This window comes from Lepidochelys kempii, chromosome 9, assembly GCF_965140285.1.
Source record: "Lepidochelys kempii isolate rLepKem1 chromosome 9, rLepKem1.hap1, whole genome shotgun sequence".
Lineage (NCBI taxonomy): Eukaryota > Metazoa > Chordata > Testudines > Cheloniidae > Lepidochelys > Lepidochelys kempii.
Genome location: NC_136388.1, coordinates 13,180,252 through 13,205,918, shown reverse-complemented (window position 1 = coordinate 13,205,918; position 25,667 = coordinate 13,180,252). Strand labels below are relative to the sequence as shown.

General features: G+C 43.3%; 1 long non-coding RNA gene across 1 annotated transcript; it reads left to right on the top strand.

Annotated features, from left to right (window-relative positions):
• Window positions 1–1,607: 1,607 nt before the first annotated feature.
• LOC140917158 (uncharacterized) lies at window positions 1,608–6,759 on the top strand. The gene is made up of 2 exons (XR_012160728.2): window positions 1,608–2,055; window positions 5,638–6,759. It is a non-coding gene; the product is annotated as an uncharacterized LOC140917158 (long non-coding RNA).
• The last annotated feature ends 18,908 nt before the right edge of the window (window positions 6,760–25,667 follow it).

Here is a 25,667-nt window from a genome sequence, read left to right as displayed (position 1 = left end):
AGTTTGGTTTTGAAGCAGTGGGTTTTTTCCCCCAAGGCTTTCTGAATTAGGCTTGAATAAAGTCCGGGAGTGGATGGGTCATTACACAAAAAAAAACCCTGATTTTTCCCCCCTACTGTTACTCACACCTTCTTGTCAACTGTTTGAAATGGGACATCCTGATTATCACTACTAAAGGTTTTTCTTCTCATGCTGATAATAGCCCACCTTAATTAATTGGTCTTGTTACAGTTGGTATGGCAACGCTCATTTTTTCATGTTCTCTGAGTATATATATCTTCCTACTGTATTTTCCACTGCATGCATCCGATGAAGTGGGTTTTAGCCCACGAAAACTTATGCCCAAATACATTTGTTAGTCTCTAAGGCACCACAAGTACTCCTCATTCTTGTTGCTGGTACAGACTAATACAGGTACCACTCTGAAACCTTTAAATTTTATGTTAATATAAAATGTCAATGTCTACATGAAACATTTTAGTTATACCAAAACAAAAGTTTTTCTGGATTTTTTTTCCTGGATAATTCTTTTTTTGGCTAATTTTTAAGATTTGGGGTTTTGATTCCAATTTGGAATAAAGACAAATTTCACCATCTTGCAGTCCTTTATGAAATGGAATTGTCGTCCTCCAGTCAGCTCTAGAAACTATTACTACTGTAATGAAATTATCTGGCAACCTCTGGACCCAATGGAGTTCTCTTTGCATTTGTCTCATTTTCAAATACCTGAACTAAGTATGAATTATTGAACTGAATTACTAAAATGGTTAACATTCAGTTTGCCAGCAAACTACACTTCCGTCGCAATGTTATCATGAAGAATGAACAAGGTCACATGGAAATTAAACAAAACATTAAAAATGAAAGGAAGAAACATTTCTGTCTAGCAGTACAGCTAGGTGAAGTAATCCTAGCAAATGATTTGTTCAATGAGTTTAGCCTCTTTTCTGTTTCTGAATTATCAGCAAAAAGGTGGAGTTTTCAAAAGCCCTCATTGAGGTCAATGGTACAACTCCCAATATCTTCAGCAGCAGCACAGTTTGGTCAATAAAGAGCTTTCAGAAATTCCATCCAATTTTTTAAAATTATTCAAAGTTGTACAAACATTTCATTTGTGCACATTTCAGCCTATGGACTGTGACCCATTCACTTTGGTTATGACCACGATTATTTACTATTCTTCATGTATTATTTTTGTTGCGTCACCCAGCCACATAAGTTACAAACTGTATTGTTTCAGTTTCCTAGTTGGATTGGATGTCTGATTTATTTTTTTTAAATAAACACAGAGAATAAGAGACTTTAAGACATTTACAAGCCGTATTCAACATACTTTCACTTTCCATGAACATTCTTGTGAATTCGATAAATCACTTGTACAAATGCTCATAGGAAAGACATATAATAAAAACAGTAATAAAAACAGCTGTGAATATTATCAAAGCATATTTATGGCTTTTATTGAATTTCTATTTGTGAACACCTGCTTTGTGATAGTTGCCAGAGTAACAAGAAACTACCAACATCCTAATTATAAAACTTGGGGTTGGAAACAACCATCTCAGCCACTCATCCTTATGTTCATTACACTATATGGGAGGTGTAGGATTCATACAAGGTTTATGCGCTTGGCAACATTCAGGGCACACCCGGAGTGTTGTGCTGGACCTGTGCACACACAGCTCCTTTCAAGGGCATCAACCTTGGAATCTCGCCCAGTTGACATGAACCGTGGGAAGCCTCCCAGGACTGGGCTCGGGGCCCGAGAGCAAGGAATGCGGTAGATAGAAACTGGTAAATAAGAATGTTAAACAAAGCCAGTGTATTCCTTTTATCTGTTGGAGAATGTAATGCGCGTGGGGAGAGAAAGAATAAAGGGGAAGGTGGAAAGCTGACAGGCAGAAGCCTGTTAGCAGACCAGCCGCTTGCTTGCTAAAAGCTCTGTGCTGTCTTGTCATTGAACCGCCACAACTGGCGCCCAAACGTGGGGCCCTCAGCACTCACCTCGCCCGGCAAGGGTTTCAGACGCGTCACTCATCCGCTTTGTGGATCCTGGTGAGTATTTTTCATTGTGGTAAGTATGGGAAGCTCCCTCTCTGCTTTGCAAGTGCAACACCGCAGTGAGCTACAGTATTTGCTGTGTAAGGCTCAGCATGACTGCCCCACTCGAGAACTCACTCTCCTGCTACAGGAGGTGAGTGCCCAATGCCCATGGTACCCTGAAGCTGGAATCCTTAAGCTAGCGGACTGGGAGCGGTTGGGCCAGACATTGCACAAAGAGCCTCGGGCGCCCGTGCAGGCTCTACATGCCTGGCACCTCTGCCGTGACGCGATACAGCGTGTCGCCTCGGACAGGCCCTCCCTCGCGAGGCTGGTGATCTCACCATGCCCGTCCGCTCCTGCAGCCATCTCCCCTCCTGGCGATGTGACACAGCGTGTCGCCTTGGAAAGGCCCTCTCCCGCGCCAACAGAGGGGCTGCCAATCCCGCCACCCCCGACTGCTCCTGCAACCATCCCTCCCCCTGCTTCGCCCCCAGTGCCTCTATTACCACCACCTCCCTGGCCTTCCCCACCAGAGCCCATGTGTGATCACCATCCCACCGTGGTACCCCATGTTCCGGGGCCCCCTGGAGGGTCGTCCGCGTCTGCTCAGAGGCTTTCGCTGGTGCAACAAATGGTTCACGCAGCGAAGACTCGCTCAGATCTTACAGCAGAGGAGCTGGCTGAGCTGGTCTCAGTTTGTCCGGTGACCTGGCAGGATGATGGCCAGGGCAACCAGGTTGCAAACTGGGTCAGTTTGCCCTACTCGGTGATCAGAGACGTAAAGAAAGCGATTCGTGAGTTCGGCCTCACTAGCACGTATGTACGTGGTCTCATTGAAGGGCTAGGTACTGGGTACACCCTGATCCCTGAAGATTGGAAGGCGCTGTTACGCATGATGCTGACGCCCAGTCAGTATGTTATTTGGCTTAGTGAGTATCGGCAGATGGCGGAACGCCAAGCCCAGGTATATAGAAAGCAAGGTGTCATTTATGAGCAGTTGGCAGGGGAGGGCCAGTTTCCTACTGTTCAGATGCAGTCTCAACTCCCTCAGGCCGTCTTCCCCATTATTTCCACCTGCGCCCAGCATGCTTTCCAGAAGGTCCTGGATTCTGGCAAGCCTACCAAAAGCTTTGCCAGTATCCGTCAGGGTGCATCAGAGTCCTTTATAGATGTTACAAACAGATTGCAGGAGGCTATCCTCCGGCAGGTGGATAACCCTGCGGCAGCTCAGGAGATTCTGTTAAAAATGGCGGTTGAAAATGCGAATGAGGATTGCCGCCGTGCTCTCCAGGCTGCACAAGCCTCTGGAATTCTAGAGCTGTCGAGACATGCTGCGGGCGTGCCAAAACATCGGCACACAAGCACATAAAGCTGGGGTTATGGCTGCAGCCCTGTGGAAAAGCGGGAAGGAGGGGAAGCGTTGTTACCGCTGTGGTAAGGAGGGTCACTTTCACAGGGAGTGCCGCTCCTCGACGGCGCCCGCCCGCCCCTCAAAGAAGTGCCCCAAGTGTCAGAAGGGCTATCACTGGGCTAATCGGTGTCGTAGCGGGTCGGGAAACCGCATGACGGGTCCCCCCCGAACCCAGGGCCAAACGGGGGTGTTGCCCACTCAGACAACTGTTCCTCTGCTTTAAAACCCGTAGACTCCATGAAGGAGGCGACTGCCGGAAGTGCAGGGCTTGATTTGATTATGCAGGAGGACGCTGATTTTCAGTTGCCGGGGGAGGTTTGCGCCATACCTACCCAGGTGATGGGACCTCTCCCTGCTGGATTTGTGGGTCTGGTTCTCCCTCGCTCACGCGCTGGGAAACAGGGTTTTTTTGTCATCCCAGGGGTCATTGACGCCAATTACAACGGCGTTATTAAGGTCCAGGTGTGACCCATCTTCCGCAGTCGCTCCCGCGTGGACGATCAATTGCGTAATTGATTTTAGTCCCCTATCAGGTGCCAGCTGCAGAGGATCGAGCCCGGGGCGGAGGCGGCTTTGGATCGACTCTGGCTCAGTCGCCATCTCACAACACGTCCTCTCCACTTGTTGCTCTAACAATGTCGGTCCGCCCCTTGAAACCTCAGTTAACACTTCTCTTAAATAATGTTCCTTTTACAGGGCTGGTGGACACTGGAGCTGACGTTACGGTGATTCGTGATCTGGAGTGGCCGGTCGGTTGGCCAACAGTTCCTTCTAAAGAGTTGTGGGGGATCGGGGGTAGCAAACCCGGGCGCCAAAGTTTGTCTTGGGTCACGGTCTCTAAACCAGGAGGCCGTGCCCTTGCTACAATCTGCCCTTTTGTACTCCCTGTCCACCTCAATATTTGGGGCCGTGACTTACTTACAAAGCTGGACACCACCCTCGATATTAATATATAATGGCCCGAAATCCTCCCTCACCCACCTTGCCATCCGCATTACCATTGGTATGGCGATCCTTAGAGCCCATATGGATTGACCAGTGGCCCCTCCCCCTAGAAAAGCTGAAAGCGCTTCATTCACTTGTACAACAATATTTGCATGCACAGCGCTTGGAGAGCTTTACTAGTCCTTGAAACTAGCTGCTGTTATTTTGGCCTTTCAATTTTTTGCTGATTGTCCCTTTAATTTGATCGTGGACACGCATTATGTTTATCAGGTAATTGATCATTTACCCCTTGCCCTTATTACCCCTCAGGTCGATGCGGACCTTCTTCGCCTGTTTTTGTCCTTACAGTATCTCATCACCACTCGTAATTTCCCTTATTTTGTTGCTCATATTCGCAGTCATACACTTCTGCCTGGGCTACTTACTGAAGGCAATGCGTGCGCCAATCGCGCGTTACGTGGTCAGGTAAATTCCCTTTTTTCTGACCCCATTGAAAGCCATTCCTTTTTTCATCAGTCTGCCTCTGTTTTGGCCCGACAGTTTCATATTCCTGCTGATCATGCACGTTCTATTGTTCGTTCCTGCCCCCACTGTGCCGCTGCTGCCCCTAACCTTTTTTTATGCCGTTAACCCCAGAGGTATCGCGGCGAATCAGCTGTGGCAAATGGATGTCACTCATGTGCCACAATTCCGCCCCTATTCGTTTTTACATGTTTCCATTGATACCTATTCGGGATTCCTTTGGGCAACCCCACAGCGTGGGGAAGCCACTCCTAAAGTTATTCACCATTTGCTAGCCTGTTTTGCTGTTATGGGTCGCCCGAGCCAGATAAAAACAGATAATGCCCCAGCCTACTGCTCCACAGCCCTTTCCACCTTTTGTGTCCAATGGGACGTCCGTCTCACACACAGGATCCCTTATAATTCCACGGGCCAAGCCATTGTTGAACGTGCAAATCGCACGCTAAAAACCTTGCTCGACAAACAATTAAAACAAGGGGAGCTGCGTCTCTGAACCTTAGGAGACATTCAGCAACAATTGCATATCCTTTTGTTCACTTTAAATAATTTAACGCTGAACGCAGATCAGCAGACCCCCACGGATCGGCATTTTCACAAATCCGAGGTACTGGAAAGACCGTGTGTCTATTACCATCAGCTGCCCGATCCGCAATGGTTGGGCCCAGTGCCTCTAATTACTTGGGGTCGGGGATATGCTGCTGTGTCTCTCCCTGCAGGACCGTTGTGGGTTCCGGCCCGGTGTGTGCGACCGGCACTGAAACAGCATGGCGTGGCACCAGGGGCTGTCAAACCCCATACCGGAGTTTCAGCTGACCTTGGAGGAGAACGCGGTGCCTCCCAGGTCGACAACGGCAGGATGGAAACGGAGGAGGCGTAGCATCCCAAGCCAGCCCGTGACATGGGGAGCAGTAAAAGCATTGGTCACCGTGGCTCAACGAAGACTGGCAGCAAACCAACAGCCAGAGACTTCTGAGACTTTGTTTGTGGCAATTCTTGCCCAAATTACTGCTAATTCTGTATTGATTGTATGCCTTTTGTGCCTGCTATTTCCTGTAGGGGTTGGCTCGGGAGCGCTTTCTCCGTTACGAGCCCGAATGACATATAACCTATGGGAAAGATTGGCTTCAATAGCAAATGTTACCCACTTTTGTTTATTTGATTTTGTAGCAGCTGAAGAATTGTTAGGTACGTGTCTTATTCCAGTATGTCATCACCCTGAAGAAATTGGAAATGAGATGATGCTCGCTGCTTACGCTAACCTCTCTTCCCAGTACTCTAGCATGGCTAATTGGGGCCTGGCCAATTACACTTTACCTTCTTGAGCTTATTTTTTGCTGTTGCTGTGTGCAATGTATTTCCTTTTTGTTAAGGCTTTGTCGAGAACCGCCCTGGCAGGCTCCACAAGTTATGACCTTGTCTGTCCGGGAGTTAATTGGCTTGCAAAAGCAAATTGATGGCTACCATGAGATGGCCGAGCACAAATAAACAAAAAAGGAGGGGATGTAGGATTCATACAAGGTTTATGCGCTTGGCAACATTCAGGGCACACCCGGAGTGTTGTGCTGGACCTGTGCACACACAGCTCCTTTCAAGGGCATCAACCTTGGAATCTCGCCCAGATGACATGAACCATGGGAAGCCTCCCAGGACTGGGCTCAAGGCCCGAGAGCAAGGAATGCGGTAGATAGAAACTGGTAAATAAGAATGTTAAACAAAGCCAGTGTATTCCTTTTATCTGTTGGAGAATGTAATGCGCGGGGGGAGAGAAAGAATAAAGGGGAAGGTGGAAAGTTGACAGGCAGAAGCCTGTTAGCAGACCAGCCGCTTGCTTGCTAAAAGCTCTGTGCTGTCTTGTCATTGAACCGCCACAGGGAGGCAGTCTTTTCTAGTGGCGAGAGTACTGGACTGGGACTCAAGAGGGCTGGGTTATAATCTAAAAAGGGCCTGCTGGGTGACCTAGAGCAAATCACGTCAACACTCTGTGCCTGAGTTTTCCCATCTGTTACATGATGACAATGGTACCCTTTTTGTAAAGCACTTGGAGATCTACTGATGAAACAGAACTATACAAGAGCTAGGTACTATTATTATTATAATTATTTTAAAGTAGATGGCAAGTGTTTGCATTGCTCTAGGGTTGAGTTATCATCTCTTCCATCATAAGCTCTTATACTGAATGGGCTGTAAGACAGTGTCCATAAAAATATATTCATATGTAGAAGGCTCTTTCCATCAAGTTACATTATGTAAGGTGTTGCAGATCAACTTTTGATTGTAAATTACTTCAGAGTCCCTTTTGGATTATAATACATCTCAATACCATCAAATTCACTCTCTCGAACGCTCTCTCTCTAGCTCAAAAAAAAGGGGACTGTCTTGTTTTCTGGCACAGGAAGTTAACATTACAGGGAAAATGAAATTATGCAGCCGTTTATATCATTTAATATATATATTTAGCCAGACTGTGGTAATGCTAGTTAGGATTCCGTTGATTTCATAATTACTGGGAAAACCATAAAATAAAATAATGTTTGGGAGGAACAGGAAATTTGATGTGGTTATAATCAAAAACATTGTTCACCATGGCGTATTTGAATTTTTAAAAATTTCTCAAATGCTTTACATTACCATTGCAAAGTAGTTTTCATAGAGCTTATTTTAGTTGTGAGAGGAACTAATGAATTTTTCAGACTTGTGTCTGTTTTTTATGCTAGTCCTACAAAATCTATTTATGTATTTACTACCAAAGAGTGGGCTGAGGATGCCCTTTGGTTCCCTTTGAATCTTTTTTACAACTTTATCATTCCAAATTTTTACTTCCCTTTGTCCTATATGAATTGCTTAATTCTGTGTCTAGCCCTGGTTCTCTCTCTATAAGTCACTGGGATTGTTATATAAGGTACAGTGGCATGGAGAATTCCACCAGTTTGGGGTTCCATTGTGTTAGGCACTGTAAAAATACAGGAAGAGACAATCCCTGTCCCAAAGAGCGTACAGACAAGATGGATAAGTTTGGAAAGGGAAACAGGTGACAGGTGGGAAAAACCTGATTTCTGCATGAATGCCTCCTGCTGGTTAATCCACAAAATAGCATTGATCAGCCTTATCTTTATCTCTCATGATTCCTCCTTACACCTGAGATGAGTGCTGCAATCAGAGCATCAAATTCAACAGCCTGGATTAGGAAATTGTTTCCCTCTTCCTCCTGATTTTTGAGATATGTAAACAGTTTGCACACAAAAAATTGAGATTCCAAACAGGAAAAAAATTGGTTCAGCTCAATCAAAACATTTTGGGTTTGATCTTCCTCTCCCTCCCACTTTTTTTTTTTTATACAGTAAGTTGAACTTCAAAACAAAAAGTCATTTCCAACTGAAAATCCACAACTCTTCATTCTGAAAATGTCAAATGGGATGTGCTGAAAATTAAAAGAAAGCTACTTCATTGGGAAATTTGTCAAAACTGACCCTTTCCCTCAAACAGTTTCAGTTTTGATGAATCTGTATTTTTTTTGGGGTGGGAGACAAAAAAAAATCTTTTAACCAAAAAATTCCTGTCCAGCTCTAGCAGAGAGGGAAGACACTTTGGGAGTGAAACTGCTAGTACGAGCACCTCTTTGCCTTTCCCTGGAGAAATGCTTTGATGAGGATAGATCAGCGTCAAAGATATTCACAAACTTTTCAGGTGTTGAAACTGTGGGTGAAGCCTCCCTACAAGGGGAAACCCATGGCTGTAGGTGCCTGGAGGTAGGGAAGCATGGTGTACTGACTTGCATTACATTGGATTCTGGTGGAATATGACAGGTTTCTTTATGTCATGGAGTGTTGTGTCCAGTGTTTATAAAAAGGGACAGGGACTCCTGAGACTTAGATTCTATTCTCTGCCACTGACTTGGTATGTTATATTCGGCAAGTCACTTCACATCCCATGCCTCAATTTCCCCATCTACAAAATAGGGCCAACAACAATTACCCACCTAAGCAACATGATCTGAGATTTCTGAGTAGAAGGTGTTCTAGAAGTGAGAGGCACGATTGTGACTCTGGCAAACCAGGTACCAATTCTTCGCAAGGCGTTAGACCTCAGCCGAGCACTGACAAATTCATTGCTGGAAACCAGTCTGTTTCTCCCTATGTGTTAGTATGTTAAGATGGGTATTGAACTTACAACAATGTGTTTCGACTATGAAATGCTTATAAATAGCTGTATGAACTAATCTCACTTATCTTTATCATATGCTACAAGGTAAATATTTAAGTTTTTACATTACAACTGTAAAAAAGGCTGCGCTAGAACCTTGAACCTGTCTGGAGGGATTGTCTCCTCTCAGCAAGAAACTCATGCTATCAAAACTAAACGGGCCACTATGGGACATCACAATTCAAAGACTTTGTTGTGTGTCCCTTCACACCCATGAAAAGGCTAGGTGCAAAGGGGCTTATCCCATCATCTTGAATTCTGGAAGGAAGGAAGGAAGAAAGAAAGAAAGACAGAAAGAAAGACAGCTGACAAGAAAATTTTTCATCTGTTTTGCTGTTTGGGCTCTCACAGAGCTGGAGCTACAAAACAGAAGCAGAGCTCCCCAGGGTCAACCTGGGTTAGCCCTAAAATACATTCAGTGCTAACAGATTGCAACAACTCTGTTACTTTTTGGAACCACTGACTAACTCATTTGTGTTTATATGTTTGACTGCTCTAACCTGTACATAAAATTTCTTTTTCTAGTTAATAAATCCTTAGTTACTATAGGATTGGCTACAAGCATTGTGTTTGGTTTGAGATCTGAAGTATAAGTGACAGGTCTCTTAGGACTGGAAGCAACCTGAATCTTTGGTGTACAGCAACCAACTATCACTAAGTCCAGCTTCCCTGGGTGGCAAGATTGTAGTGTTCACAGGAACTGTCTGTGATTCCATGGTAAGACTGTTAAAGTGCTTCAGAAGTTCACATTTGTTACTAGGTTGGTAAAATCTAATTCTAGAACATACAACCAGTTTGGGGTGTCTGCCCCGCTTTTTGATAGTCTGCCCTGAGGCTGGCACTCATGGTCATGAGCCACTCCAGACAGCATGACAGTTGGGGGAATCTTGGCAGGATTCACACGCCACAGGTCAACTGGGCTTATAGATCATAACCCCAGTGCTGTTACAAGTTTAAATTTGATAGAGAGTTAGGGTTAAAGATTAATCACAATGAGTGAATCAGTCAGAGGAGGGTCTTAACACACAAGACCTTGAAATGTTATGTAAAGATACGAGAATATCCCCTAAAAAGAAAGCATCAGATCAGGCACTGAGAGCTTTGCTCATAAGCTTTGTCCAGGCAGCAATGGCCTTGCTGTCCCAGACACTGCAATGCAGCTGACTCGATTGGAGTACCTGAGAGCCCGAGACGAATGTGAGTGACACAGAATGAGGCATCCCACACAGCAGTCAAAGCCAATGAGGAAGCTGAGGAGAGCGCTCACCAAAGACGCATGGAACCTATGGCAGCGGTCAAAGCTAATGCTGAAACTGATGAAGAAGCCTACCAGAGAGGCATCAAACAACTAGAAGTGGAGGAGAGAGCTCACACATTGCGGCTGAAAGACCTGGAGTATCCTTAGTCAGTGAGTACACTCCACCAAGAAGTGGGAGAAAGTCTGCCCAATTTATAAAAGAGACTGACTGTGTAGAAGACTTCCTGTCAGCCTTTGAGAGACTGTGTGGGATCCCAAAGATCCCAGAGGATAAGTGGATGCCTATACTCTTGACCAGATTAACTAGCAATGCAAGACAAGTTTTTAGTGATACGGAAACGTATTGAAAAGGTTAAGAGTGCACCTGAGTCCTATTGATTGAAGTATAGAAATCTTAAATGTTTGACAATATCACTTATGTTGAATATGTGAATAAAATGTGTAATTTGATGAGAAAACGGATAATGGGAGCAGGGCCTGAAGGTGATGATGAAAAGCTGATCTGACAGCCCAGGAGCAATTGTTCTGGGTAGTTACAGATACAGTGAAGGCCGCCATCTGTGACAAAACAACTACCACAGTTTTGGAAGCTGCAGAATTTGCTGATGAATATGTTGAATCAAGGGCTCATGGGGGAGGGGGCCAATCTCCCTGTTCCCAAGACTAAGAGGGAGGAGAGGTCTGGAAATAAACCTAACCCCAATTTTGATTTAAAAAAAAAAAAAAAAAAAACCAAGGAAGGCCAGGTTTTAAATCCCTCTACACTAAGGTAGTTCTGTGATCACTGTGGGGTTCCTGGCGACATAAAAGCAAATTGTCCAGAATGGAAGGTCAGCGCACGATCTGCACCCACAAGCCCCAATGTAAGTGCCACTATCGTTGCCCCAGCAGCAGCAGTAGAGGAGGTGAAAGTCCGAGTGAACTATGTTAGGGCTGAGTCTTGGGAAGGCAGTGAAGAGTTTATTAAGGATCCTAATGTAAATGGCACAGATTTTAAGGGCTAGAGGGACACAACGTCCCAAGTCACTTTGGTTAAGGAACTTTTGGTAAGGGAAATTCCGTGGTCAGGAGTTTAAATATATTAGCTTTGGCTGAGTTCTCTGTAATTGTGCCTCTGGCTAAGGTCCACCTAGAGGCCTGAGGTCATTGTAGACATTAGAAATTTGCTTCCTGATGATATTTTAACAGGTAACAACATTTTAGCCATGCCTGAGCAGTATAATGTTATAACCCCTAGCCAGAGAGAGTATGGTTCTAAGGCCAGGTCTACAATAAGTCTCTTATCGTTATAACTACATCGCTCAGGGGTGTGAAAAATCCACACCCCCGAGCAACACAGTTATAGCTCTGTCTACACCGGGGGTGAGATCGGTATGTTGGTGGGAGAGCTTCTCCCATTGACCTAGCTACTGTCTTGTGGAGATGGATTAATTACACTGACAGGAGAAGCTCTCCCACTGGTGTCGGAGCATTTGCACTTCAGTGCTACAGCAGTGGAGCGTTTTAAGTGAGATCTCCCCTCATGTACCTGCGCTGTCTGTGGACAGTGGGAAGGGCTGCAAGGAAGACTGCCCTGAGTCCTTCATCTGTTGAGAGTAGCAGTTTGTCTTCAGAGGAGGGATTTGAGAATCCCATTGCTTTGCCAGAGTCTACTCTGAATTTAAGCGAGACTCAAAAGGAGTTTATTTAAGCTCAACTGGCTGACCATTCCCTGTACCAGGAGAGGGTTCTGGCTCAGAATAATGCCCTGGCTGGGGAAGGGAAAGGTAGATTTTTTGTAGAAGTAGGTTTGTTGTATACAGAGGTTCCCATAGGGGAAAAAAGAGAAGTCTGCAAGCAAGCAGTTGTGCCTGATAATTAAAGAATGAAGTTGCTGCAGTTAACTCATGATTGCCCGTTTGCTGGACACTCAGGAGTGTAGAACCTGTGACAGGCTTAAAACAGAATTTCTATTGGCCTCACATGTTCTGAGACAATAAAATATTACTGTAAGTGTTGAGACTTATATCAGACACTTAAGAGCTTGAAGGGACCCTGCAAAAATCCTTTGTCTGTTGCCCATAATCAAGGAGGTGTTTGCCAAAGTGGATGTAGACATTGGAGGTCCCCAAACTAAATCTTCCAAAAATGGAAAGAAATATATACTTGTTGTGGTGGACTCTGCCACCAGATGCCCTGAAGCAATAGCTCTATGTGATGTAGATGCAGTAACAGTTGCTACTGCCCTATTTTAGCAGGGTAGGTTTTTCCCAGTGAAATCTTGTCAGACCATGTTGCAAATTTCACATGAGTAGTTTTCAAAACATTATGGGAATTGCTTGGTGTGAGGCACAAAGGTCATCCCCTATCATCCAGAAACTAATGGTCTGGTGAAAAGATGTAATGGGACTTTGAAAGCTATGTTGAAGATGTATGTTACCAGGCAAGATAGACCAGAATGCCTAAGAGGACTGCCTGTGACTCCATGTTAGAGTGCTTCAGGAGTTGACATTTGTAGTGAGTTGGTGAAATTTAATTATAGAACATACAACCAGTTGGGGCCCTGAGACTTCTCGACAATCTTGTCCTGAGATTGGCACTCATGGTCATGAACCACTCCAGACAGCGTGACAAAGATTAATATAGAGCAACTCTCCCTGCTGTCTGACAAGGTGGAGCTGTTCCTTTAGGCAGTGGGTCCTACCATGAGCTCCTAACCAGATTCCTGCACCAAAGTTCTCCAGTGTGGAGTTCATTGTAGGATCAAGGTCTCAGTTGCAATCAGGGTTATGGATATGAGCTTCAATTTTGTATTTTCTTCCTGCTACTGGAGGTGGTGGAGTGAGGGCAGACACAGAACATGAGAGTGGAAGGATAGTTCAGTGGTTAGGGCATGGAAGAAGAGACTTGCCTTCAGTTCCCTGCTCTGCCCACAGACTCTAAAGGTGCCACAAGTACTCCTTTTCTTTTTGTGAATACAGACTAACACGGCTGTTACTCTGAAACATTGTTGTCATTCAAGTTAGCAGTCCTTGAAATGAATGGGGCAGTTAATACCTTAGAGCTATTGTTTCAGGCTTTCTGAAAAGGCAGGCAGGTATATCTGCTTTTGTTACACTCCCTTCAGACTTTGAAGATTTTCTTTGCAACCATGAGAGTTTAGAGACCTTTCTTTATATATAAAAAAAATACTGTTATTGTAGTAAGTATTCCTCAGAATGTCTGTTTGCCTTTATATATATATATATAGCTTTAAAGACCTAGTTTTCTATATAATAGAAAAGTTTTTTTAAAGGTAGTGTGGTTGTATGTCACATTGCTTCATTTGCTACACAGTAAACTAATGGGGGGGGGGATTTTTCTCAGATCATGGGTTTTTTTTAGTGACCAATCAGAACCCACTCTGAACTCTTTTTACAGCTGGTGACAAAGAGACTGCCATCTGTTTTTTAAAAGAAGCAGGTAAAATAAATGCATTTATCCTGTATCTCTTCTTTATAGGAGATGTAGAACCACAGTCTTGCATGCTTGTGGTTAACAAACCCAGGGCTTATCTATGCTTAAAATGCTACAGTGGCACAGCCCTGCAGCAGCCCTGTTTCAAGTGTAGACACTACCTACGCCAATGGGAGGGATTCTCCTGTTGGCATAGGTTACCCACCTACCTGAGAGGCGGTAGCTAGGTCAGTGGAAGAATTCTTCCATTGACCTAGCACTGTCTACAGCAGGACTTAAGTTGGATTAATTACGCTGCTCAGGGGGTGTGGATTTTTCACATCCCTGACTTACACAACCTAATTTTCTAGCATACATCAGGCCTAAAGGCTTGGCACTGCTCCCAGCAGTGAAGTTAACAGTGGACTTGCTTTGGTCTTCAGTAGGTTCAGGGTGGGAGCCTGTGGCCCGGTCTTCACTAGGAAATAAGGTCACTGTAACTGTATCACTCAGGGGTGTAGAAAAATCCAGTTAAATGCAGTTAAACAGATGTAGACTGCACTAGGTTGATGGGAGAATTCTCCCACCAACCTAGCTACCACCTCCTGGGGAGATGGAGTATTTATGCCAATGAGAATCCCCCAGCCCCGTTGGCATAGGTAGTATATTCACTGTAGAGCTATACCAGCACCACGGGAACGTTCTAAGGGCAGACAAGTCCTGAGGTAGGTAGACCTAATGTTTGGGCCAGATGCCAGGTTGGGTAACTGTATTTGCCTTCCCTACAATTCTCCCTGCAATTTCCATTGGATGATTATCTCATTCACTTCCATTTCTGCCGTGTTGCTGTACACCATTAAATAGATGTCATATCCTAACCCAGAAGATGCTACATTTTAATAGTGGTGCATATCAGCACGAAGGTTGAATAAATGACCAATAGAAAATAGTAATTGCATGGATTTAGTCTCTCGCTCCTTGTGGAGAAACCACAAGCACCTGATGACTTTTTGACATGTATTTATAATTTGAAATTATTCAAATTCTGTCACAACTTTTAGAGAAACTCTGAATGGATGAAAAACATCTATGAATACTCATTATTGACTATTTGAGCAACATTAGTTAGCTGGAATGGACTGGAAAAGTAACATGGCATAGTTCCACTCAAACACTTCCAAGTACAAATAGCCACATGTGAAACTTTTTAAAGCCCTACTCCTACAAAGATTTACACACAGGCTTAATTTTACATACTGTGACTTCAGTGCTCCATGCATGGCATATAACCAGCCTAAGTGACACTACCCACATTGCATAATGTTAAGCACATGCTTAAGTCTTTATAGGATATGGGTCCTAATTTGGTTGTTCAAGGGTTCATGAAAGCTTGAAATGCTCTCACTCTCTCTGAATATATGGAGAGAGAGCCACCTGATTGCTCTGATTGCTGAGAAAGCAAGAAGTGTTTGAACATGGCTGCAGTAAATTAATTTAGGACCAGATTGTGAATTCCTGAATCCCCATGGTGAGCAGTGAGTTGCAGGACTCATCCCAACAAAGCCAATAGTACTATTCAGACAAGTCTGTGGTCACCCATAGAATCGTAGAGTATCAGGGTTGGAAGGGACCTCAGGAGGTCATCTAGTCCAACCCCCTGCTCAAAGCAGGACCAATCCCCAACTAAATCATCCCAGCCAGGGCTAAAAAGCAAACTGGAGTTGTGCATTGAAACCCAGCAATGTGCTTGTTCTCTCAAGAAACCGGATCCAAACCAGGCAGCACTATCCTACAGAAGGACCGGAGAATCCAGTGGTTTAGGTATGATTGGCAACCTCCACTGGGCAAATTCTAACCAACCAATCAATCAACGCTGAAGTACAGTTGCAGTTCTTTATTCCGTCTTAGAATAAGACGACCTGCCAATCACAATGATCATTGGATTTAAACAGTTGATGGAAAAGGGAATACAGCAAGACAGCACTAGAGAGAGGGAACATGAGAGTCACCTTTTTGTGGTGTGAAAAGAAAAAGATAAGGGGATAACAATTCGGCCTTTCAGAGTAACAGCCGTGTTAATCTGTATTCGCAAAAAGAAAAGGAGTACTTGTGGCACCTTAGAGACTAACCAATTTATTTGCGCAAGCTCATGCTCAAATAAATTGGTTAGTCTCTAAGGTGCCACAAGTACTCCTTTTCTTTTTGCGAATTCGGCCTTTAAACATTACAGAGGATATTCACAGACGTTTTTTCTTCCCCTACTGAAGTGCTCTATACCCATTAGAGCACACAGCACTACTCTATGTACATTTCATAGGGCTCGCTGCTGCAGCCCTTACTAAGCCAAAAATCCTGCTGATTTAGGAGTTTGAAAAGTTAGTTAACATGACAGTTCAGATGGTATTGCAGGCCATGTTCCATTTCAGATGCTATAATATGGTTACTGTGTATACACTTTGGGGCTATATTTCAAACCGTTTTACTGACAAAGATAACATGACTTTTAATAGTTTACCCCAAATATACTCTCCATGCATTAACTGCTGAAGTTCAGGTTCAATACTAGCAAACTAAACATGTTCTTTTATCATTCCGCATCCACAGATCATTAGATTTTTCTGACACTTAGCATGCTTAATTCAACAGTATTACTCCTGTTTTTTTAAACACCCTGGCTTCCAGAATGCTGGGAATGATTGTTTAGATACAGAAAGCTGTAGTTCCAATCAAAACAAGTAAGTCTTATGATTAGCAACAACTCAAACAATTCAGAAACAAGGAATGGAATGGAAAACAGTTCTGGAACTCTCCAGTTCATTCATACTGGGGTCTGGTGTATTTTGCACCAGAATCACGTGGATACAGGTGAATACTGTAGTAGATCACCATTGCCATCTTCTGGTAAATAAACCACATAACTGCATTCTGAAGCCTTTTCTAAACAGCCATATATTGCACAAATGTAGAAAGATTATCCCATAAATAGGCAATAAAGGATTTAGGGATTTATTGTGAGATCATCATTGCCTTTTAATTCTTTGCTCACATAAGACCTTTATAAAAATACATTACAGTTGATACATAGTGGTAAGTGTTCCAATGTGCCCTTTATGCTGAACAGAAATACTGTTTATTATGATTTCTTAAATTAAGGTGATATGATGGACACTCTTGTGATTGAAAAAAATACCAGGGCTGTTTCATAAAAGGGAAACCCAGGGAGATGGTATTAGTTTGCAATGTATTATGATGAGACAGACAGACAGGGATGGGCTACTGTAGTCAGCGAAGATAATGACAGGTGGCTTTGAGCCACATAATGAAGCTGATGGCATGGATAACAGCAACAATAATCCATCTTTGAAGTATCTGGTATTTTTGAGAAGGAGGAATATTATTCAACAAAGCCCTTTGTGCTTTCTTAGCATATTGCCATCTTTCCCCACGCCATTTTCTAAATCTCTCTTTTTTTCCTCCTCCCCTTTCCTCTCACCATCTTTACTCCCATTGTCTTTCTGCAGCTTTCTGAGAGCTCCTAATTAATGCAGTCCACGTCTTCCTAGGAGGGTCAAATGATCTAGCTGATTCTGAAGCCGTTATGAAGGGTCCCTCTTTGAGCAGCCAGGGGAGTTGTCTCTGCGTGAGATGTCAAAGGCTGCAAAGGCTCACCTTATCTTATGATCTTTCATGGTCACATGAGAAAGGAGAGTGAGATGTGGGTACAACTCATTACCCTCCAGACCAGAGTGCAGCATTCAATGTGGTGCTGAGCCTTGATAAATTACCCTTTCAATCAAATCAGTATACAGAGAAGAATGCTATCTAACTTGCAATAATTCCCACGGAAGTTCAGCCAGGAGTGACAGATTAGACTAAAACTATGCAGCTAACATTTTACTTTGTGTATTACTTTGCATTGCTTCTTTCTGTTAAGAAAAAAAAAAAAGACTTACAACTTGCAGTTACTCATCTATATCATCAGTGCAGATGTCAGGTTAGTACTGTAAGGAAGTTTTTCTTGTTTTGCATTGGGGCAGAAGGAAAGAATTCTGGAAGGAATGTGGGCTTAAGGTTTTCAAACAACACTGTACCTTTGGAAGTTAGAATTCCATTAAGGAAGCCATCTCCCAAAGAGTGGTGTCGGTGACAGTGATAATTCAGTTCCTTTCCTCCATTTCCCCACCCAGCTAGCCCAATTGTAGTAGATAGGTTCAATCATGGCCTTGGAAGAGGAGGGGAAGGATAAGTATGGGTAAGTGTCAGTGGAACTGAGAGTTATCATAGTGAGCTGGTAGTGTCAGAATTGGTAGAGACAGAAGAGCTAATGCTGAGTGAAGCGCATAGGGTCCTGGGAGGAAAGGAATGGCATGTCATGAAATGTGAGAACAAGGTCTTGAAGGGTTGCCAACAATAATGAAAAATGTCACAAGAGGCTCTACTGAGACTATGTGGCTCTTTCACAGCAATGCGGCACCCCAAAGACTAGGAATTTCAAATACAAGAAGCTATACAAACTCAGACTGGAAATAAAGGGCACATTTTAATAGCTGGGGTAACCACTGAACAGTTTGCCAGGGCATGTGCGGGATTCACCATCGCTATACAAAGCCTTTTAGACACACTTTGAATCTGTATTGAAAGACGCCTCATAACTCAACAAGAAGTTATGGGCCTGATGCAGAAGTTACTTAGTAAATTTCGATGGCCTGTAGTATGCAGCAAGTCAGATATTATTATTACAATAGTCCTTCTGGCCTCAAAAAGCTAGGAAAAGCAGCAGATGTAACTATCAGGGCTTGTCTACACTACAAAATTAGGTCAACTTAATTTAGGTCGACCTACAGCCAACAAAATACTTCAATCGGCTGTTGGTGTCCACGCTTACCCTCCTTCTGCTGGTGGAGCACGTTCTCACCAGGACCGCTTGCACTGACAGCGGAGGATAGGGCACTGATAGCCACGCAGGGATCACAGTTGGAGTCCTCCATCTGCAGGCCCTACTGTCCCACAGAGCCTCTGGCCCACAAATCAGAACGCCATAGTTAGAAAGGAATTTACAACAGCCAACAAGATAGCAGCATTGTACATGCTGGGGGAAGAAGTGCTAGCACAGGGGAGCAAATTGCACTGGAAGTTCCCAAGCTTTCGGAAAAGCAGTACAAAGACAACAGTAAAGCAGAACCTCCATCTGGACACGTGATAAGGAAAATTTTAGGACACAGGGACTAAAGGGGCGACCTCTGAAGCTTAAACATCCAGCAGCAGGAGCATGCTGGACAGTAGCAGTGAGCACTAAGGTTAATCACCGCTGCACAGCAAATGCTGAACATTGCTGCTCACACAACTGCTAACCCCCAGGTTAACAGGCAGCACAGCCCTCGGTGAGTACACCTGTGGCTGCATGAGGAACACATGTGGTCGTTGGCGTACTTTGCTGAGCTATGCCCATGATCTTGCCAGTGGATGTTGATGCCATCACAAAAGGGCCAAACTGGAGCAGATTACTGCTTCTTTAATTGGCACTTTGCCCATTGCTAAGTCGTATTCAAAGAAAAAACGTAAAGCAGAGACATTTGTCTTGTCAGTGCCCCTACAGAAAGCAGGTTGCTTTGGAGTTGCTGGAGCCATTAGCAGCAACATGCTGTCACCAAATCCTGCAAGGTGTCTTGGTATCACACTACAAAAATGAGAGAACAATGACTGTAGGTTTCACCAACCCCAAAGACCAGCCATCGGATTGGAATGGGGCAATCAGGGGTGGGGATGCAGCAGGAGAAATATGGAAAACCTGAGATTTTTAATGGGGCGGGGGGAGACATAGAAAAATCCTTCAACACTAGCAACCAGCTTATATTTTCAAGGCTATCTATTCATTACAAAGAGATGGAAACTTTTAAAAAGGACATTCATAAGCATTAAAATACCAAGGATGGGTAACACCCAAAGCCAGCTCTGAGCACAATTCAGGCAAGTTCTGTAGGAGCTGAGTCCTCATATTGCATTAGTGTCTGTGTTTAAACATTATAGCTGAGGTGGAAATCAAATGTTCTGTTTTGCAGGAAATTTCATGATTTTTAAACTTTTTATTCCATTCCAAAATTGTTTACTCAATCCATCTGTAAGCACCAGACAATAGAGTTTTAAGGAATAGTCAGCATGGATTTGTCAAAAACAAATAATGCCAAGCCATTTTTTGATAGGATTACTGACCTCATGGATGAGTGGGGGAGGGGAAGTAGACGTGCTATACCTTGTTTTTAGTAAGGGTTTTGACACAGTTCTGCAAGACATTCTCATAAGAAAACTAGGGAGATGTCTAGGTCTAGATGAAATTACTAGAAGGTGGGTGGACAACTGCTTGAAAGACCATACTCAAAGAGTAGTTATCAATGGTTTGATGTAAAATTGGAAAGCTGTATCTAATGTAGACATGCGGGGGGTCAGTCCTAGGTCTGGTAATAGTCACTATTTTCATGAATGACTTGGATAATGGAGTAGAGGACATGCTTATAAAATTTGCAGATGACTCCAAACCGGGAGGGGTTGCACGCACTTTAGAGGACAGATTTAAAATTCAAAATGACCTTGACAAATTGGAGAATTGTTCTGAATTCAGTAAGATTAAATTAAATAAACACAAGTCACACAGGAAGGGGGAAAAATCAAATGCACACCTACAAAATGGGGAACAACTGTCTAGTTGAAAATGATCTGGAGTTATAGTGGACCACCAACTGAACATGAGTCATCAGTGTGATGGAGCTGCAAAAAAGGCCAATATGATTCTCGGGTGTATTGACAGGAGTGTTGTATGTAAGATACTGGAGATAATTGTCATGCTCTACTCAAGACTGGTGAGACCCCCATCTGGAGTACTGTTTCCGATTCTGGGAACCACAATTTAGGAAAGATGTGGACAAATTGGAAGAATCCAGATGAGAGCAACAAAAATGATAGAAGGTTTAGAAAACTTGACCTATGAGGAAAAAAACCTGGGCATGTTTCGTTCTGAGGAAAAAAAAGATGGTGGTGGGACCTGATAACAGTAGTTTTGTAACTGGCTCTTATAAAGAGAATGGTGATCAATTGTTCTCCATGTCCACTGACAGTAGGACAAGAAGTAAAGTGCTTAAATTCCAGGAAGGGAGATTTAGGTTAGACCAGGGGTCGGCAATCTTCGGCACACGGTCCATCAGAGTAATCTGCTGGCGGGCCGTGAGACATTTTGTTTACATTGACCCTCCGCAGGCACAGCCTCCCGCAGCTCCCAGTGGCTGCGGTTCACCATTCCCAGCCAATGGGAGTGGAAGGAAGTGGTGCGGGCCACAGGGACGTGCTGGCTGCCGCTTCCTGCGGCTCCCATTGGCCAGGAACAGTGAACCGCAGCCACTAGGAGCTGCAGGGGTCCGTGCCTGCAGACAGTCAATGCAAACAAAATGTCTTGCGGCCTGCCAGCAGATTACCCTGATGGGCTGCGTGCCGAAGGTTGCTGACCCCTGGGTTAGAGATAAGGAAAAACTTTCCAACTTGTAGGGGTAGTTAAGCTCTGGAATAGGTTTCCAAGGAAGGTCATAGAGTAGCCATGACTGAAAGCTTTTAAAAAACAAAAGTTGGACAAACACCTATAGGGATGGTCTAGTTTTCTTGGTCCTGCCATGGTGCAGGGGGCTGGGACTTGATGACTTTTCAAGGTCCCTTCCAGCCCTTCATGTCTATGAAACCCAAACATTTCCCACAAAATGACCCCCCACAAACACACACACACTCCCCCACCCCCCGAAGTCAACCAAAATGAAACATTTTGATGGATTATAAACTAATTTTCATTTGGATTTTTCATTTTGTTGACATTTCAACATCAAAATGCTCAGTCTCCTCCCCCCGCCCCCAAAAGGAAATTTTGTCAAAGATTAAACATTTTCCTAAACATTTCACTTTCAGTTAAAATGGTATCTTTCATCAAAACTATGTTTCAACAAAAAAATTTCCTGCCAGTTCTATTGAAGATGTGTTTCTACAAACAAACAAGAAAGGAAGGTAACATTTCCAAAGTCTTAATGAAACTCCATCCTCCCATTCTATATGCCTGAGGACTGAGAATTTACCATTACAGACTGCATATTTTGCGATGCATACCTCATCTTATAGATGGGCAGACAGAGCTCTGAACCTTTAAATTCCAAAAGGAGGACATTTTAATACAGCCTCTGGGACAAATAAGTCAAGGGCGCATTCGGCAAATTGTAGAAAAATGTGTCTTAGTAGAATTGACTGTACTATCTAACAAGACCTATACAGCAGGATTATATGCTATGGCTTACAAGAGTATTGATCTGTGTGTACTCCTCGGTGGTGCTACATTCGTTTTAACATTGATCTCGGTTTCATTACGCCATTGTATCATGCACTCCTGGTGTCATCTCTGTGTCCCTCTGTGAAACCTAAGCACCTTCTGTTACTGTTGAGATACACAAAGCATCTGTATATCTTGCAATTCAAAACAAAACCATTCCCAAAGTATATTTAGTCACACATGTACAAACACACTTTTAAAATAATGCTAAGGGTCTACATTGTCTGAAACCCTGAAAAGCAAGCTAAATTTAGAGTGAAAAGGACACTGGCAAGTGCTTTTTAAAATTTAAGATTTTTTCCCCCTCTGCATTGTTTGTGTTACCTTTCAAAGACGCTTGAAAATACCATTTCTTTCCCTAATGGCTTTGCTCTTTTCCATTTGGAAAACATTGATTTTAGTTTCTCCTGTGATTCTTATGCAGCAGAAGTAAACAGGACTCTGTTTACTATATATCCAGGTTGGTGTAATGCCATCAAACTCACTATAGCTCTGAAGAGTTAGTTTCTGTTAGCTCCTAGCACTGCTGCAGCACAATACACAATATTTGGGTCCTTCATACCAGATTGGCTATTGGTTTTGGGTTCTAATCTCAGCTGTAACATTAACTTCTTGTTTTTTTATTGGTTGTATTATGATAGTGCCTTGGAACCCCCAAAATGGATCAGTAGGACCCCGTTGTACTAGGGCTGTTCAAACAAAACAAAAACATGGTCTCTGCCCTCAAAGGGCTTGCAAACTTAGTTGTGTGGTCTTGAGCATGTCCCATAGATGTTAAGGTCAGAAGGGATCATCATGATCATCTTGTCTGATCTCCTGCACATTGCAGGCCACACAACCTCACACCCCTACTACTATAATAGACCCCTAGCCTCTAGCTGAGTTACTAAAGTCCTCAAATCATGGCTTAAAGATTTCAAGTTACAGAGAATCCACCATTTACACTAGTTTAAACCTGCAAGTGACCCATTCCCCATGTTTCAGAGGAAGGCAAATAACCTCCAGGGTCTCTGCCAATCTGACCTGGGGAAAAATTCCTTCCCAAAACCCCAAATATGGCAATCAGTTAGACCCTCAAGCAGGTGGGCAAGACCCACCAGCCGGACACCTGGGAAAGAATTCTCAGTGGTAACTCAGAGCCCTCCCTATCTAGTGCCCCATATCTTCCTTGGTCTAAATTTTGTTCATAATTACATTGGTACAATTTGGAGAGTGTCACATTATGAAGGTCTCACCTTTCCAATGTTTGAGAGGAGGATACTCCTATCTTGCAGGAGTACTAATGTGTATGCAGTGCTTTGAAAATGCTACATATTAGTGCTACGTATTATTACATGGATATTTTGAGCAGAGGTGTGTTGAATTAACATGCAGGGCATGTTTCTTTATCCTTTTCCACCACTCCACCTTTTAGCCTTATGAGTTGCCTTCCATAGATCTCTTGCCTTTCCCATCAGTCTCTCCCATTTTCCACCACCTTCTTCCTTTTAAAAGTAGCAAAGTCATACATAATTGTTGCCATTCCAAGCCTCAGAACTTCAGCTACTGAAGGGTGTATCATGGGACTTACCCAATGTCCTCTGATGTAAATGGGAATCTTTCCATTAACTTCAGTAAGCAGTGAGTCAGACACTATATGCAGCTAGATGTTTCACATGTCCCTATGACAGACTCTAGCTCTTTAATTGTTTCCCCAGCCTGAGCATTGCATACCAAGCTTATGATGTATGTCTTATGACTAAACACCAGAGTGCCACAAGGCAATTTGATGAGTCATGGCAGTCAGTTATTCCATACAGTGCTTTAGCTAATCAACAACATGTTATTTTGCTTAAGAGGACTATTTGACTGAAGGAACTAATTAGGCCAATCAGTAAATGTGGCCTAATAATTAGTAAATCTCCCATGAAAATTTTTACCAAGAAGTATCCCAGAGTGCTTACAGTTTTTTGTCCTTCCATTTATTTGGTTTTGTTTTTCTATATGCAGTTGATAGTCTGTCAGCTTCAATTGTATGCAGTCAGCAAGACCTGATTGTTACATGAGTTACAACTATATTTGTGTGTGTGTGTCTGTGTGTATGTATGTAGATGGCTTTCTTTGTATAAACTATCTATGAGAATGCAGGTATATCTAACAATGCTCATGAGTTCTGGAACCACTAACATTTGCAAAAATTTCCTGATTACATACTTTTATGACAACGTAACCATCCCTAGCTCCACGCATTCAGAAAAACTACAGCCATCAGCTAACCACACACCGTACATGCCACGTGTGGAACAGAATGCCTAGTCTCTTGCTCCAAAAACACAGGTCACTAAACACAAAAGCAAAGGAGATTGCGCAAAGATTTTCCTACTTATTTTAAAAATAATTTAAGTAGATGTGTGCATCTTTATTCCACCACATTTGGATTTGGGAACTCTCATATTAGGGCTATTTAGCATATTCAGGTAGGGAGCTACCTCATGCCAATGCCATTTCTGGATCCTTGAGTCCCTATTGGCTGGTGGGCCATTCTTTCTTTTTCCTTAACCCTACAATAATAGTGTGATAGAGGAGGAGGTGGGAAGTCTTCTTCCACAGGGAATCAGTTGTAACATAATACCCACAATTTTACCTCCAAAATGGGAAACACCAGAAAATATCTCGTTGACATTACCATTCACTGCATAGATGCCTTGTTGAATGACCGGGGGGGGGGGGGGCGTGTTTTTCCCTAGACAAAAAGCAAACACAGAATGTCAAGGCTTGATTCAATGTATCACTCCTGTTTCATGACAAGGTAACCCCCCTGAAGTCTTAATCTCCTTCGAGTCCAAATGCAAAACTTGCATGGAGGGAAGAGGTATATTGTATGATCTTCAATCTTTCTCAGGCACAACTCAGTGACTTCATTTTCTCTCTTTACAAAACAAAAATATGAAGCACCACATGGGCAAAACAGGGTTCCAAATAACTATGTTTACTAAATACACACAACCATGCAAGGCCTAGCTATATTTGTACTGCTGATCTGGCTAGTTTTTGGTGGCTCCTACAATATGGAACACAGTGAGCACCACGAGAGGGCTCACAGACTATTTATAGGACTATTACTTGTTTCTAATATGCTACAACTTCAGTGCGAGTTTTACCTAGTAAAGAGCATAAGATTTGGCAATAAACATTAAATATGACTGCTGCAATAATTTGGAAGTCAATATGGAACAGGGCAAAACTATTCTACTAAATTCCAACTTAAACATTCCTTACTATTGAGACATTCTAAGCACAATTCAGAAAATACACAACATAAATGACCAGTTAGTTGCCTATATCAACAAAACTGGTCTACTTACACAAGTATAACCAATGTATGATTATATGATATACAAGAGTGATGTAGTGGTGGGAGTCTGCTATTGATCACTGGACCAGGGGGATGAGGCTTTCTTCTGGCAGCTCGCAGAAGCTACTAGATCGCACGCCCTGGTTCTCATGGGTGACTTTAATTTTCCTGATATCTGCTGGGAGAG